Raw genomic sequence first — 14,891 nt, 5'->3', positions numbered from 1 at the left:
ATTGGCTATCGTCGGTTTTTTCTAATTACAGCCCTTATTCCTCGAGTATTATTTTTGTAGTCTGTCAGGTTCGTCGGTTATCATTCAGCTTTTATTGTTTCTATTGTTCTAGCTGATGCACGTGCTACGATATCTACACAATACGGCGCTAGTTGCGGCATACGTTTTCGTGTGTCGTATATTTATCACAGGGAACCTAAACTTCAGACAGCGTATGGTTGTTAAGCAATCATCTCAGCCGGTTTGAGTTCAGAAGATATGTTCATCATGTTGACATCGCTAATTGCCAAAGCGCAATTCTAGTGTATTATTCTCATTATCATATCTTCAACAGAGCACCAATGCTCGAGAAATAGAATAGAAAAAAGTGCTTTACAGCATGATTTAGAATGAACTATGACAAACAGTCCTCCCTTAGCACACTGATATTTATTTCAGATAAACCTAACCATAAAAATTTCATGGTCTTCCGCCCCTCAAGCATCAGGCTGTATAGCAAAAAAAATGATTTGAGGAGGAATGTTCGTATTTTTTATTCTTTCGTTTTCATTTTGCGTGGATAGAAGAACACGCCAATGTATTTAGGTATGTGCAAGTGCACACATGTATATATATGTTGTCATCTCCTATTCTTTTGCGCTACTTCAGCTTACATGCAAAAGCGTTATTTAAGATGTTTACACTTGGACTCGAAGCGCTTATTACAAGGAGAGTGCGAGTATTAATTTTGGAGACCGATTCGAATACGAATCGAATATTGGCGGAAGCGAATCGAATGGAATTCAACATGGAATACATCTCGAATACCTTTCGGATAATGAACAGCCGTTACCACAATTAATCGAAAACGATGTTCGCATCCTAGTATTGTTAAAGTTAGCAAGTTCCTGCCATCACGCAGTACGTTATGAACAGTTGTTTACTTAAATCATGAATGGTGCATTAGGAGCGAACAAGCAGCTTCTTGACATGCACAGGGCTCTTCAGACAGTGCCAGTGGTCTCTGTATTGCGCATAAAACATGGCTACCTAATCGTCTTAGCGTGCTGCTCTATGCAAGTTCTCATGTTTTTTGTCTATAATAGGCCCGCGGGCATGAAAATTTACCGCGCTTTTGCTCCAGTTTTATGTTTAATACGGCACAGTTGACATTTTGAAATATTCAAAAGGTATTCCAAAAATATACGCATTGACGAATAGGGACCATTCGATTCGAACACCGAATCCAACCGGACACTGCTCGATTGGTTATTCGAAGTTTAGAATATTCGCCCACCCCCTACATATTACGTATTATAGATGTACCGTTATTTCGTATATAACTATGCGTCTATGTACTTATTGCTACGTGGCCATTTTGTGTAAGCTTTAGTTTTTTTGTGTATGCTTAACTGATGCCAGGGCTGTCATATCTGCGGGTGTCTAGGACCTTTCTCAAGCTCGGTTGTCTCGCCTCCTCCCCTGAACGATACAAAAGTTGTATTTGAATTGAAGCGCAAAAACAAACTAGACTACATTGCGCAGTCTAAATTTGCGTTACCGCTGCAACGCGATGCGACGCCAGAAGTCTCACATCAGCGGCCGAATAGTAATGCGGCATGCCCTTCCTGCGAGGGCTGTTGGGAAACTTATATACTTGAGGGACACCGTATAGAATTGATCTGAAAGAGTGTCTGTTTTTCTCGGCACATAAAGCCCCTTTCCAAGAGGAATGCTAAACTCAAGTCGATGCGAGACAGGCCACAGTGGATCAGCAATCGAATCCGCTTGTGTAGCATAGGTCACGACGCACTACTGTTACCAGATAAAATTTCGGTGCTGTAAATATCTGCTCGGTGGGGAGTACAAACGAAGCATATCTTCATCTGCGTTAGCTTTGCCCGACGTTCGTCAAATGAAACCCTTCTAAGGGAGCGCACGCTGGTAATTACTAGCTGCTAATGTACGTTGTACACATCTGCTTTCATTGTGCCCGAAGAGTTCCTCGGTTGCTAAGAATAAGGCGACCCAGCAAGCACCTTAATGAGCTTCGTCGTTACTAGAAGGAGATTCACGAAGTTGCCCTGGTGGGGAATTTGCATTATTTAAACGCACTGGTAATCAAGGCAGGCGTCCCAATCCATAATTTAGGCTCCATTGAGCTAACATGTGGATGAAGCACTATGATTGATGCATGCGATTACGTGAATGCTGTAATGATCCTGGAATTATATGTCATATGCGCAGGAAATGCAATGTATATATTGCCATTATGCAGCATATGCATATCGTTATCCATATAAATATCGGTAGGCATATAAAAGCGTACATAACCGAATTTTCTTTCTCGTAGCGCATGGCTATGTATAGCAGTGAAACAAAATAGGAGGAAGCAATTGTTTATAACCCCACCACCCCATCCGCCAGTTTTGTTTGCTTGGTTGTCGATGAACGATTGTCATGAAGCCGGGGAGATAAAGTTGACATGAACGATACCTTATCGCTTGGCCTCCAGTTGCACAATATACATTCACCACAAGAAGCCCACTGCAGAAAAGGGTAACATTATTAGTTAAAGTTAACATACAACACGCGGCAAACTACTTAAATAAAATAGAACCTTCCCTGGTAAAAGCGGTAGCCATATCGTAACTCTGGCTACCTTACCATTTCTCTTCTGGTTTACTTTCGATAAGAAAGGTCCGTTCCCGAAAATACGAACCTGTTTTCCTGTCCGCATTGATTTCACAATCGGACGATTTTCTTTAAAATAAACAAATATCTTCCGAAAAAGGTAGCGCATCGCAAATAATTAAAATTGATAAGCGAGCTCTCCAACTGAGCTATAGAAACCTGTGGACACCGCGACCATTATTAAAAACTTCAGTTAATTATTCACTAGCAGTCACCTAAATAACAATACTACTAAAATTGCCATAGGCTTCTAAGAGACTTCTAAGTATACTGAGGTCGTTTCATCCGCCCACAATGCACAGCTTGTCTCTTTTTAACGTACTAAGTAAGCGCAAACACGCGCCCATCCGACGTGCGACACACACTACAAAGGAAATGAGACGCACAGGCGAAAGAGGAGGAGGAAATAACTTTAATGTGTCCTGAGGAACCCACTCTTCGTTTAGTGGGCGGCAGGGGTCGCGGGCCGCACCCACGTTGGGACGGGAAGCCCGTGAGCCTCCGCCCTTTCGTGAGCCCTCTGGACGGCCCGGAGCTGGGTCTGGTGGTCGTCGCTTTGCAGGGCGTCCAGCCAGTCTTCTTCTTTAGTGAACACGGTGCCGCTTAACGCGGAGCATTGCCAAAGCATGTGCGCTAGCGAGCAGTAAGATTCGCCACAATCCGGACACTGCGGCTCTACTTCTGGTGAATAACGGCTCAGTCTGCCTCTCGAGGGGAACGACCCTGTCTGAAGCATTCTGAATATCGATGACTGTGGTCTCGTGAGTTTAGCGTGGGGGAGTGGGAAGGTCCTCCTCGACAGCTGATAGTGTGTTGTTACTTCGTTGAAGGTGAGCAGCGGGTCTCGGTGCTCCCCTCCCTCCCCGCCACCTCGCTCGCCACGATCGCCGCGGTGCGTGAGTCCTCGCGCGCGTCCATGCGCCAGCTCGTTGGCGTTGGGAAATTCGGGGTGCACGTCGGCCCCCATGTGGGCTGGAAACCATTTGACGAGGTGCTGACCCGCGGCTCCCGCGCTGCCGAGGACGGCCGCCGCTTCCCGGGATATCGAGCCCGAGGCGAATGCTCTTGCCGCCGATCGCGAATCTGTGTAGACGTGAGGACGTTCGGGGTCTCTCATTGCCATGGCTATTGCCACCTGTTCGGCGACTTCGGACGTTACCCCCTTGACCGATGCTGCGTTAATTATTGTGCCATCCCAGCCTACCGAGACGGCCGCGTACCGGTCGCTGCGCCCGTACTGGGCCGCGTCTACAAATGCCGCCAGGCCCGGGCAGTTGGCGCCTGTTGTTTGGACAACAGGCGAAAGAGAGAGAGAGAAACTTTTATTGTCTTAAATGATTTAGGTGCCATGGTCGGAGCCCCTTTAGTCCAAGGCCCCGCTGCCCTCGGCCGCACGCTTGACCTGTCTCATGAAGGACCGTGGCCCCGACAGGTTGGAGCTGGTTGGCCGTGCCTCCCATTACTCCATTGTGTGGTGTGTTTTATGAAACGGGTGTGATTCACATTCCCATGTAATGTTTTGTAGTGTTGGTATGGTGGCGCACCACGGGCAGTCGGGCCAGTAACGAGTGGGGAACATGGAATTTTGTAATTTCAAATGGGGGAACACCCAAGTTAGAAATTTGCGCCAGCAGGTGGCTTTCTCTCCACTGAGTTGTGGGTGAGGGGGAGGGTATTTCTTTCTGGTGTTGTGCGATGATGAGCGAGAATTGCCTGGGCATTCTTGGATTGGGATCATTACAGTGACTACCTGGTACCATCCTAGTCGAGTCGGCGCGATTAATAAAACCTCGGGCAAGCGAATCGCCAAGTTTGTTCCCCTCCAGGCCTGTATGACCTAGACACCATAGGATCTGGTGATGATGGGCGAATTTCGTCGATATTATTGAGTGACATGCTTTGGTCACGTAGCCCCTGAGAGACAGGTGACATGCTTCTTGTGAGTCTGATATTATAGTGATGCTCCTTTGCGTGCGTTCCGCGTGTGCGAGGGCCATTGCCAGGGTGAAAGTTTCGGCAGCCGCTGGAGTACTTGCTCTGACAGATGCCATAAATCCTTGCTGGGCTTTCGTGTCGACGATTGCCACTGCGTATCTTTTGACGTTCTTTTGGGCATCACTGGTGTTCGACTGTACATTCGTATACGCGGCTGCGTGGATATATATTGTGTTGTACGTGGGATTATTTTCATACATTGTTCTAATAAGATGTGCGCGTGCTTTTCGCCTTGCTTTATCCTATTTCGGGTGCATGTTTTTGGGTATGGGGGCCACTGTTATTTGAGCTCTTTTTGAGGTCAGTAGTGGCAATATATGTTCGCTGATAAATTGTGGGTGTGGGGAAATACGTGCCTTCGTCAGTAGGGCCCGTCCTGCGTGAGTGTAGTTCAAGCGTTCCCTCTGAGAGATTAGTGTGGCTTGTTTTAGCCCTTCGAATGTGTCGTGTACTCCTAATGCTAGCAGGCACTCTGTGGACGTCCCCTTAGGTTGTCCGAGGGCCGCTTTGTATGCTGATCTTATTATGACGTGGACCTGCCTCTCCTCCTCATGACTAAGGAAGTAATAGGGCAGGCCGTACGTGTCTCGGCTTATCACTAGTGCTTGGACGAGCCTGAGCATGTCGTGTTCTTGCATGCCCACTTTCCGATAAGTTAGGCGGCGGATCATCTCTGAAATGTTATTTGTGGTGGTGTTCAGTGTTTTGATAGTGTGGAATGCTTTCCCGCTACTTTGGAGCCAGAAACCCAGCCTTTGCATCACCGTAACTTCTTGGACCACGTGTCTTTCCACAACGATGTTGACAGGTCCGTTGGATATGTAGCCCCTCGAGTGTAGCCGAATGGCCTGCGATTTTTTGGAGGTGCATTTGAAGCAACTGCTGCTTGGGAATTTGTGTGCGGCCTCGGCTGCTTACTGTAGTACTTGTTCTTTGTGTCCCAGAGGGTCCCCTGCTGCCCGCAGCGTTATGTCGTCCGCGTACAGTGTGTAACACAAATCGGGGATTTGGTGCAGCTGTCGCGCCAAACGACACATTGCTATATTGAACAGCAAAGGTGAGATTATTGCCGCTTAGTGTGTTCCTATACTGCGCATCTTGAGTTCTTGGGAAGCGATTTGGCCGATGCCTTTTTTGGCGGTGCGGTTGGCGAGAAAAGCCCGCACGTATAGTTGTACGTAAGTTCTCCGCATCCCGTCGATTCGAGTTTCACCAATATCGTTTTGTGCTTAGCGTTATCAAATGCTCCCTTGGTTGCTAGTGTGAGCACTAGACTTACCTCTACGCGGGCGATTTTAGCTATAACTTCTCTGATCAGTGAGAATGCGCCTTGACAGGATAGCCCCGTGCGGAGGAACTCTATCATGTTGTTTGGGAACTATCTTATTTCTTCAAGGTACCCCTGCAGTCTTATTTGTACTACTCGTTCGTACAGCTCGCCCAGGCAGGAAGTGAGGGAAATGGGCCTGAGAGCGCCGATTGAGGCGTTCTTTTTAGGTTTGGTGTTCATGATAACTTTAGCGTGTTTCCATTCCGGCGGCAATTGGCCTTTGTGCCAGCTCTCGCCATTGAACAGTTGTGTGATTTTAGTCTGGACTCTAGCGTCATGTCGTCTTTCTTCTAGCGTCTGTTTTATTCTGTGGTGTGCGTACATGTGTGCGTATGTGTGTGTGAGTGTTTATGCTTACTTACTACGTCTGTCAAGCAGTTGCACTATCTTGGCTCTAAGCACGGTCTCTCTCTCTCTCTCTCTCTCTTGTTTTGTAACGTGCTCTTTCTTTTTAGCAGGCACACCTGTAGATAGGAAAGAAAGAAACACCATTCATTGCCTATGGTGCCACGCAGAGAAAAAAAAACATATCACATGACATATGACTCACTCAAGGTAGAGCAACCGAAGATGTTTTAGCGTCTAATACCAAGATCATAAATAAAGGATGGTGCCCTTGCCATGAAACTACAGCAAAGCTCCAACATAAGTTATGTCTTCATGTCGGCGTTAGCGGAACGAAAAGGTCTTCAGGAGCGTAAGGTTGGCGCCGTGTTTTCCTAAGACTTCCGAGATCATGTGCGGTCCAAGAAAAACACGGCCCGAAAGTGCTATAACCCCTGCACACACACACACCATCCCGACGCTAGTTTAATGGCAACGTTCCGCCTGTGTATACGGTCTCAGAACCGACAAGACGACGCGCAAGGGTTGTAAAAATGGAACCGCGATTCTGCGCATCCTTCACCCAGCAAAAACGCGAAAAATCTGCAAAGGAGCATCTTGCAAGAACGCCCATTGCGTTAGGCCCCGGAGACAGTGTTTGCGCCGTGTTTCGCTATTCGTGTTTATATATATAGGACGCGGGGCAAAGGGTGTGTGCACGAAGGAGGCTATATCCGAGGCACATGCTCCGTTTGTAGCAAAGCTTTTTGCCACTTTTCTTTGATTACTCGCTGCTGGAACGCCTTGAGGAGATGGTGGAGCTTGCACGACGCCTCCTGGTCGTAAAAAAGAAAAGTTCGCGCGGTAAGTTTGCACGTTGTCTCACAAGAACGCGACACATATTTCGTTACACCGAGTTTACTTGCTGGATCTCAGGATTCTACTGGATTGACGTAGAAGGCCAATTCCAGCGTGAATTCAGATGCGGTACAACCGAGCGTTCGCTGGAGACCTGATGCAAGCAGCAGCGTAAATGTGTAGAAATAAGGAATGCTATGGAAGCGCAAAGACTCGCAGCACGACTAGGATTTGATGCTTGTTTGCCTGCTGTTGGCATTGAGAGCTGCTGGCAGAGTCGACACATTCTGCGGCCTACGCAACATTAAGGGTATTTGCGAAGGGATGACCCCCATTTTCTCACATTCTGTGCCGGTAAGCTTAGGCGGTAGTGGCATTTGATCTTGCCTTAACGGTGCACCTGCGTAGGTGGCTCATTGACCGTGACGTTCCGCTTCTTAAGCTCGGGTGCGCGGGGCGCATTCACAGTTTTGGGGGTCACGGAATCTGAGTTTCAGTGATGCGTTGAAGCGATCAGAAATACGACGAAGCTCTCACTGCACTCTGCCGGCGCTCTTCACCACACCAGCGTTGTGCCAACGGGTGCTCGTGGTCATCGAATGAGACCTGATAGTATTTGTGTGCGCGTGTAACCATGATTGTAAATTTGGCTGTTTAGTTAGTAGACGAACGTTTAAGGCAATCTATATGGTCGATAAAATTGTGGAGCTTACTTCGAGTAATTGCCTGATGCTTCGCTATCGCCATCAATACTTCGACCTTAAGGCAAAACTGCGACATTAAAACAACAAAAAAAGTGCGGCTGAACTACAGCTTATAAGCACATAGAGTTGCTCGCTATCTGCTTTCTTTCTTCCCTCTGTCGTCACACGTCATCCATGGTGGTCTTCCTTATTTTTTCCCTTCTTTCCTTTTCTCAAACCGCAGAGTAGCTAGTTAGAGCAATACTCCAGGGGCCTCACATTCTCGTCCCTCCCCGTCTTTATTCTCCTTAAACGGTTTTCTCTCAGTACTGTGCCTCATATTAGGCATCCCATTCTATAGCAGATTCCTGACTCGCCTCGTATTCGGCCTCTTCAATTAGTTTTCTCTTCTCCCCATGCTCAGTACAGCGCGGCCGAGGTTTCCACCTCCTGAGAGACGGTCACCAGGCGGCTCAAGCCCATTTAATTTTCTCAGCCCCATAAACAAACAGGATCTCTAATCAATCATAAGAAAGATGCTGAAATTCAACCTCGGTACTCCAGAACAAAAGCTGAACCCTCATTCTATTAGAACACGCGTGTTGTTTCTCTTCTTTATGTCGTGATATTTATTACACTGAGTAAAACATGTATGCTCAACAAGTATCGTGTGCAGCATCCTTCATGTGTTTACAGTGCGCACAGACCTAGGAAAACAGACAGACAGAGTGACAGAGCGCTCTTTGACTCTCCTGGTCGGTTTTCCTAAGCTGCGCGCGCTTTGATCACATCGCAGAAGCAATGTTATCACATCGCCCAATGTTCATCCTTTTCAGGATATTGACACGTGTACTTATCTTTATCGGGCAACCACGTTTCGCCGCTTAACAACTGTAATCGCAGAGCGAGGGACGCGCCTGCATGTATCCGACGTTTCTGGAAAGTTATCGACGCTTCTATCCGCGTGTCTGTTGTCGCCGAACCTTGTGTAATCAGATTTCATCGCGTGACACGAATGGTGTAGAACTTTGTGGAAGACACGCGGGTCCCATCAGTTAATCTGGAACATTCGATGACTGATCTATAAAAGCCGACGCGCTTGACCCGCTGATCAGATTTTCGACGATCGCCGAGCGTGTTCGCCACTATCGTTGCGCTGTAAGTGTAGCCTGTTTTGTGGGCACAGGTTCGCCCAATAAAAGTTAGTTTTCTTGTTCACAGTATTGCTACTGTCTTATTCAACGTCACCACCACGTGACATCTGGTGGAGGTGCTTGTGCGTTCATGTACCGAACGCCCCCGCAAAGTCGCGACCCAAGCCCGAAGCCCGAGGACAGAACCAACATCGCCGAAGACCAGCGTGCTAGCCGCAGACTGCAAGGACTGCCCCCAGAGCACGGACTTCGACCTGAGACGACAAAGAAGATCGTGGTCAAGACAACGCCAATGGCTGCCCCGGCGTCCCCTGTTATCCTACAACAACCTCGGGACCCACCAACCTTCCATGGAGCAGCGACTGAAGACCCGTAATCATGGCTGGAGACCTACGAACGAATCGCAACATTCAACAACTGGGACTCCGACGAGAAGCTGCGGCATGTCTACTTCGCCTTAGAAGACACCGCCAGAACATGGTTTCAGAACAGGGAATCGACCTTGACAACGTGGGACCTGTTCCGTAGCGGCTTCCTACGCACCTTTACAAGCGTCGTGCGCAAGGAAAGGGCTGAAGCTATGCTGGACGCCCGAGTGCAGCTACCAAACGAGAACGTTGCCATTTTTACGGAAGAAATGAGCCGTTTGCTCCGCGACGCCGACCCAGATATGGCCGAGGAGAAGAAAGTCCGCCTACTGATGCGTGGGGTAAAGGAGGAACTTTTCGCCGGGATGGTAAGAAGCCCACCGAAGACCGTCGAAGAGTTTCTTTCTGAGGCGACGAACATCGAGAAGACACTCGAAATGCGGAACCGGCAATTCAACCGCCGTACAGGCTCTACCCACTACGCAGGAATTCAATCGCTGGCCACGGACGATCTGCGCGAGACCATCAGGGCCATTGTGCGCGAGGAACTGCGGAGGGTCTTGCCTTCGCCGCAGCCTCAAGTGGCCTCGATCGCCGACATCGTAAAAGAAGAGGTGCACCGATCGCTTGGAGTTCCTCAAGTGCAACCAGAACCGCCGCAGCCTCAGCCGCAAGTGATGAGCTACGCCGCCGTCGCCCGCCGTCAAGGTCCCCTTCCACGACCGCGCCAGGACCCCGTAACGCCGCAATTCCGTCGACCACCACCGCTGCCGCCAGCACGCCCACCCGTCGCCCAGCGCAGCTACGCGAGGAAGACAGACGTTTGGCGTGCTCCTGACCACCGCCCGCTCTGCTACCACTGCGGAGAAGCAGGTCACGTCTACCGACGATGCCCGTACCGAGAGATGGGACTGCGAGGTTTTGCCGTCAACGCGCCGCGTCCACAGCTTGGAGAGCGCCCACGTGACATCGCCGACTACCTCGCCGCCACTCAGTGGAGCCCTCGACGACCGTCCCGTTCGCCGTCACCAGGCCGCTACCTGTCGCCGCAGCGCCGACCGTACACCGGCCCAGCCCGGGGCCGCTCTGCGAGCCCATATCCGGAAAACTAAAAGCAGCAACCGATGGAGGTGCGGTTGCTGTTCGTTGAACTGACGAAGATCCTCCGCCGCCGACGAAGACGACGAAGAGACCATCTCGACGACCTAATGACGACACGCCGCCGTCCCGAAGAAGTCGGGAAGCCAAGACTACACCGACGAAAGACGACTTGACGACGCAACGTTCCAGCTTCAGTTCAACACGACGCAGCCGTGATCCGACGCCAAGACCCAACTGCAACGCCAGACAAAGAACAACCGACCTCGACGTGCTTCTCGACGGCCACGCAGTCACTGCCTTAGTCGACACAGGGGCCGATTACTCCGTAATGAGTGGACACATCGCCGCCCAGTTGAAGAAAGTTAAGACCGCATGGGAAGGCCCTCAGATTCGAACCGCTGGAGGACACCTCATCACGCCGACTGGGATCTGCACGGCAAGAATAACCATTCATGACTGGACTTACCCTGCCACCTTCGTTATCCTCCAACAGTGTTCACGAGACGTCATTCTCGGTATGGACTTCCTCAACCAACACGGCGCAGTCATCGACCTGAACTCGAAGTCAATAACACTGTCGGAAGATCATGCGATACCGCCGGAGGGCCCTCGTAGTCACCACGCCTTGAGTGTGCTCGAAGAGCAAGTGAGCATCCCGCCTCGCTGCAGCATTGTTATTTCGGTCAGCACCGAAACACCCGCTGACGTAGAAGGCGTCATCGAAGGCGACCAACGTCTACTGCTAGACCGTGAAATTTGCGTCGCAAGAGGGATCGCTCGACTGCATGAAGGGAAAACTGAAGTGTTGCTGACAAACTTCAGCCAGGAGTTCAAGCACATCAACAAGGGCACGACGATCGCGTACATCGAGGAAATTCTGGAAACAAGCAATGCGTTTGTCCTCTCGGATTCCGCCGCATCTACCCCGACGACTGTGGTTCCCGAACCAGACTACGACATTAATCCAAATCTCCCTATGATTAAGCAACAGGAGCTCAGAAGTCTGCTCCGACGATACAAAGGCTGCTTTTCGACGTCATCGAGGATTCGACAAACACCAGTCGCCAAGCATCGCATAATCACCGAGGAATGCGCTCGACCACTCCGTCAGAGCCCTTACCGCGTTTCGCCGCGAGAACGCGAAGCTATAAGAGAACAAGTCGACGAAATGCTGCGCGACGACATCATCCAGCCGTCGAAAAGCCCGTGGGCATCCCCTGTTGTCCTGGTGAAGAAAAAGGACGGAACCCTGCGTTTCTGCGTTGATTATCGTCGTCTGAACAAGATCACAAAGAAGGACGTATACCTCCTCCCACGGATAGACGACGCATTGGATCGGCTCTGCAACGCCAAACACTTCTCGTCCATGGACCTCAAGTCTGGCTATTGGCAAATAGAAGTCGACGAAAGAGATCGCGAAAAGACCGCCTTCATCACCCCAGACGGCCTCTACGAGTTCAAGGTTATGCCATTCGGACTGTGCTCGGCGCCTGCAACGTTCCAGCGCGTGATGGACACGGTTTTAGCAGGATTGAAGTGGCAGACCTGTCTCGTATACTTGGATGACGTCGTCGTCTTCGCCGGAAATTTCGACGTTCACCTTAGGCGGCTTGCAACAGTACTAGAGGCCATCAGGTCATCAGGACTTACTCTGAAGCCGGAAAAGTGCCGCTTCGCTTACGAGGAGCTTCTATTTTTAGGCCACGTCATCAGCAAATCTGGAGTCCGCCCCGACCCGCAGAAGACAGCGGCCATAGCAAAGTTCCCGCAGCCCATCGACAAGAAGGCAGTGCGTAGATTTCTTGGCATGTGTGCCTACTACAGGCGATTTGTCAAGAACTTTTCGCGCATCGCTGAGCCGCTGACGTAGCTAACTAAATGTGACCTCGGGTTCAAGTGGGAAAAGCCGCAGGCCGACGCATTTCAAGAACTCAAACGACGCATGCAGTCGCCGCCCGTACTTGCGCACTTCGACGAGCACGCCGATACCGAAATCCACACTGACGCCAGTAGCCTAGGCCTCGGTGCCGTCCTAGTCCAGAGAAAAGATGGACATGAACACGTGATAGCTGACGCTAGCCGGTCGTTGTCAAAAGCGGAAGGCAATTATTCTACAACCGAAAAGGAATGCCTCGCCATCGTTTGGGCTACAGCGAAATTTCGCCCTTACCTATATGGCAGGCAATTCAAAGTCGTCAGCGATCACCACGCCTTGTGTTGGCTAGCGAATTTAAAGGATCCCTCTGGACGGCTGGCACGGTGGAGCCTCAGACTACAAGAATACGACATCACTGTAACATACAAGTCCGGACGAAAACACTCAGACGCCGATTGCCTATCCCGCGCCCCCATTGACCCGCCGCCGCAAGATGATGAGGATGACGACGCCTTCCTTGGAATAATAAGCGCGGAAGACTTCGCCGAACAACAACGAGCGGACCCGGAGCTTAAAGGCCTCGTCGATTATTTGGAAGGGCACGCCGACGTTGTCCCCAGGGCATTTAAGCGCGGATTATCTTCCTTCACGCTTCAAGACAGTCTACTCGTGAAGAAGAACTTCTCACCAGTCCGCGCCAATTACCTTCTTGTTGTCCCGTCAGGACTTCGTCCAGAAGTATTGGACGCCCTACATGACGATCCGACCGCTGGACACCTCGGATTTTCCCGGACACTATCGAGGATACAAGAAAAGTATTATTGGCCGCGCCTGACCGCCGACGTCGCCCGTTATGTCAGAACATGCCGAGACTGTCAGCGACGCAAGACACCGCCGACAAGGCCAGCCGGATTACTACAGCCAATCGAGCCTCCTTGCCGACCATTTGAGCTGATCGGGATGGACTTGCTGGGACCCTTTCCGACGTCAATAACCGGAAATAAGTGGATCGTCGTGGCGACGGACTACCTCACCCGCTTCGCTGAAACAAAAGCACTGCCGAAAGGTAGCGCAGCCGAAGTGGCGAAATTCTTTGTCGAAAACATCCTGCTGCGACATGGCGCCCCAGAAGTCCTCCTCACCGACCGAGGCACGGCCTTTACAGCGGAGCTCACCCAAGCCATTCTGAAATACAGTCAGACAAGGCACAGGAGGACAACGGCCTACCACCCGCAGACGAATGGTCTTACGGAGCGGCTGAATAAGACCCTCGCCGACATGCTAGCGATGTACGTCGACGTCGAACACAAGACCTGGGATGCCGTCCTGCCGTACGTAACATTCGCTTATAACACGGCGGTACAAGAAACAACACAGATCACGCCGTTCATGCTGGTCTACGGCGGGAACCCGACGACGACGCTTGACGCCATGCTGCCGCATGTAACTGACGAAGAGAATGTTGACGTCGCTAGCTATCTCCAGCGCGCCGAAGAAGCCCGACAGCTCGCCCGCCTACGGATCAAGACCCAGCAGCGTACCGACAGCCGACACTACAACCTCCGACGACGCTTCGTCGAGTACCAGCCCGGCGACCGTGTTTGGGTATGGACCCCGATACGCCGGCGAAGACTCAGTGAGAAGCTGCTGCGACGCTATTTCGGACCCTACAAGGTCATCCGACGTATTGGCGCACTAGACTATGAGGTCGTGCCAGACGGCATTTCGCACTCACAGCGGCGCCGCGCACGATCTGAAGTGGTCCACGTGGTGCGCCTTAAACCATTTTACGGACGCTAATGAACTTCCTTAGTTTGTTGTTTTCTTTGATACGAGTGCTTTTCTTTGTTACTTTCGTTTGTTTGCAGCATCGGGTCGATGCTTTTTAAGAGGGGGGTAATGACACGTGTACTTATTTTTATCGGGCAACCAAGTTTCGCCGCTTAACAACTGTAATCGCAGAGCGAGGGACGCGCCTGCATGTATCCGACGTTTCTGGAAAGTTATCGACGCTTCTATCCGCGTGTCTGTTGTCGCCGAACCTTGTGTTATCAGATTTCATCGCGTGACACGAATGGTGTAGAACTTTGTGGAAGACACGCGGGTCCCATCAGTTAATCTGGAACATTCGATGACTGATCTATAAAATCCGACGCGCGTGACCCGCTGATCAGATTTTCGACGATCGCCGAGCGTGTTCGCCGCTATCGTTGCGCTATAAGTGTAGCCTGTTTTGTGGGCACAGGTTCGCCCAATAAAAGTTAGTTTTCTTGTTCACAGTATTGCTACTGTCTTATTCAACGTCACCACCACGTGACAATATCTTATGCAGTGCTGCAAGTAATAGAGGGTCATCGCATAAAAGCAATCATTGATTTTACTAAAACGAAGAAAGGAAATGACACTAAACACTTAAAGAAGAGTGAATCAGAGGAAAAAAAGCCTTCACGGCAATAGTAGCAGATGCAGATGTTCTCACTCGGGATGCTATTACAATCATGACTAAAGACACGACAGTCGTGGAACAAG

The sequence above is a fragment of the Dermacentor albipictus genome, chromosome 7, assembly GCF_038994185.2.
Source record: "Dermacentor albipictus isolate Rhodes 1998 colony chromosome 7, USDA_Dalb.pri_finalv2, whole genome shotgun sequence".
Taxonomy (NCBI): Eukaryota; Metazoa; Arthropoda; class Arachnida; order Ixodida; family Ixodidae; genus Dermacentor; species Dermacentor albipictus.
The sequence above is the reverse complement of the archived record's forward strand: the minus strand, read 5'-3'. Positions refer to the sequence as shown.